Genomic DNA, 3,564 nt, shown 5'->3' on the forward strand with positions numbered 1-3,564 from the left:
CTTTTTTTATACTATTCATCTATGAACAGGAGTTTATTTAGGAATACACTTCTCCTTGAAATGAAATATACCACTTCTTGTTGATGTGCCTATCCGTGACGAATGTTGGCGATCATCATGGCAATCTTTACCTTATCTGCAGTAGCGCAGAACAGCTGCACAGATGTTGTGTTTAACCAGGTTCTGAAGTTCTTCAATCAAGATGTTCTTCATCTTCCTGGACCCCGTTTTCCGAATATTTTCCTTGCGCAGGATGGCTTGTAGAAGGGCATATCGGGATTCATTTCACATATGTATCCGAATTATTGTAACTCTCGAGATTTGATCGTGGTCATTACTTCTCAGTTCGTCTTCATTCTTCTGAGGACCTCCTCATTTGTGACTCGGTCTGTCCACTGGATTTTAAAAATTCTCCAATATAGCCACATCTCAAATGCTTCCAATTTTCTGCACATATCTTCGTTCAAGGTTCACGTTGTTCTGAAGCTATTTTCTTGTGGCATTTTTATAATTAACTAGTTTTAATGGGAAATAAGCCACAATTTTACTAAAAAAAAGATTTTACTAACGTTTCGACGTTCAAATCGGATGCCGTTTTCAAAATACAAAAAATATTAATGAATTAAACAAAAATGTTGATTACTAAAGAAATTCTTCTAATAATTTATTTATTCTGACTCATTTATATCGGCAATTCAGACATATATTATACATTTTAAAGTAGAAGACTTTAAAATAATATTGCCAATATTTATATTTATATTGCGTTGCTGGGACGACTTTACTGAAAGATAGTTTATTCGATTACATGAAATCAACCCCAACTCAAGAATATCCGCCACAAAAAAAATCATAACATGTGATCTGCCTTTAAAAAGACAACCACATGCAACGGTGACAGTAAAATTCTCACGTTAGAGATTCCATAGTAAATCACGAGGGAAAGCCAGGAAAAAACCTCGTGCGTGAGTATTAGGTCTTACTTTTGTTTACTCTCAAAACTAATTCCAAATTCTGACCTTAATATATACATATGTTATTTTAAATTATAAATAATATTATTAATACATAGATATATAACCAATACCAAAATATAAAATCTGTACTAGCTCGATATGTTATTGACTTACTAATCCTGGTATTTTCTTTCTATTGACTTCCTCTTTTAGTATGGGTAACCACATCCTACTGCATTCTACCGAGGAATTTGCGACAAAATTGGTTTCATTTAGCATAATTAGAGCCGCTTCTTTCATTTTTCTCTTTTTACTACATATCTGTTAAACGTTAATAAAATCAAAAGACTAAGTCTTCAATCTAATAGCACATAAAACAACACCAAAAAAAATGTTGTTCCACATCCTACCAGACTGAAAATAATGGGAACCTTCTCCGGTAACACCTCCGAGGATTCTACAATTTGCAAGCCATAACGGATGCTGAGAATAAGAAAGATGAGGGAATTTTACAATTTGTAATTCACGTCCCATCTGCTCAGCGTGGTAAAGTTCCAACGAGAATGGTTCCCTTCATACCCCAATCAGAGTAAACATGTACATAAATCAAAAATGAATAACCATTTTCAATTTCGTTGCAACACGAAACTACAGTCGCATCATTATTTCAGTTCAATCAGAGAGTGCAGCAAGCACCTCTACCGGTTTCAAAACCTATCAGTCTCTCATCAGGAGGCACATATGCTGCTCTCTCTGACAAAACTAGGACAAACCCTGACGTGCAGTAACGGATTGCAACGAACGAAATGGCAGGGATGCCCTAGCGGCAACTGCTAGCAAAAGACTAAGTCTTCAATGGCAACTGATGCGGCTGTAGTTAGTGTTGCAATGAAATTGAAAATGGTTTTTGATTTTTTATTTACATGTTTACTCTGATTGGAGTACGAAGGGAACCATTCTCGTGTGAACTTTACCGCGCTGAGCAGATGGGACGTGAATTATAAATTGTAAAATTCCCTCATTTTCCTTAATCTCAGCATCCGCTATGGCTTGCAAATTGTAGAAGCCTGGGAGGTGTTACCAGAGAAGGTTCCCATTGTTTTCAGTTTGGTAGGATGTGGAACAACATTTATTTGGTGTTTTTTTTATGTGCCATTAGATTGAAGACTTAGTCTTTTGCTAGCAGTTGCCGCTAGGGCATCCCTACCATTTCGTTCGTTGCAATCCGTGACTGCACGCCGGGGTTTGTCATAGTTTTGTCAGAGAGAGCAGCATATGTCCCTCCTGATGAGAGACTAATAAGTTTCAAAACCGGTAGAGGTGCTTGCTGCACTCTCTGATTGAACTGGAATAATGATGTGGCTGTAGTTTGATGTTGCAACGAAATTGAAAATGGTTATTCATTTTTGAGTTAATAAAATCATTTTTTTAGTAAAATTGTGGCTTATTTCCCATTAAAACTAGTTAATTATCAAGGTTCACGATTCCAGACGATAAAAAACTAGAAAATACATAGCATCGCAGTTGTGTCTCTTAACAAAGCCCCCATCCGGTTGAAAGTTGAAGGTGGATCTAGCTTTTTCGATACATGCTCTTATCTCTTAATTTTTGGTCCATTATTCTTTTATTATGGTGCCGAGATAGTTGTAGTGCCTCACTTTTTTTACAGGGGTTTGGTTAATGTAGATTTAACCTTCTGTTACCTTTTTCTTGCTAATAATCATAAGCTTTATCTTCATTACGTTTATATTGGGTCCATATTGTTGACTGTAATACCTGATTTTCTGTGTGTCATCTGTAGTCCTGTCGCCAGTGGGGGTACAACGGTCTCCTTAATTCAGATGGACTTACCCAAGTTTTTTTATGTATTTTGACCCGTAGAACACGAATTTTTTGGGTAACAGTCGATCCGGATGTCGATTAGATTGTTATAAACAAAGAACTTGAGGAATTACATAACAGCGATTTTTCGCAAAACAAAACATTGTTTTGTATTTTTTGGGTCATTCTAAGCAAAAAATGTTTTTACCAGTTTTTTCGTAGGATGCATAGTTTTCGACATAAACGCGGTTGAACTTTCAAAAAATCGAAAAATTGCAATTTTTGAACCCGAATAACTTTTGATAGAAAAACAAAATAGCAATTCTGCTACCGCATTTGAAAGTTCAAGTCAAATTCTATCGGTTTTGATTACTTTCATTGCTAAAAATAAATTTTTTTATTGTTAAACAAAGCTATAAACACATAGTGATTGAATGATGTTTTCAATGCATTTCCCATTTGAAATCGAACGAGTAGGCGCGCACACACACAATTTCTACGTAGATTACGTACATTAAAACGCATGCATTGGGCACGGGAAACACTATGTGTTTATGGCTTTGTTTAACAAATAAAAACTTAATTTTGGCAATGCAAATAATCGAAACCGATAGAATTTGACTTGAACTTTCAAATGCAGTAAGCATATGTGCTATTTTATTTTTTAATCAAAAGTTATTCGGGTTCAAAAATTGCACTTTTTCGATTTTTTGAAAGTTCAACCGCGTTTATCTCTAAAACTATGCATCCTACGAAAAAACTTGTAAGACCATTTTTTGCTGAGACC

Source organism: Diabrotica virgifera, chromosome 5, assembly GCF_917563875.1.
Source record: "Diabrotica virgifera virgifera chromosome 5, PGI_DIABVI_V3a".
NCBI classification, from domain to species: domain Eukaryota; kingdom Metazoa; phylum Arthropoda; class Insecta; order Coleoptera; family Chrysomelidae; genus Diabrotica; species Diabrotica virgifera.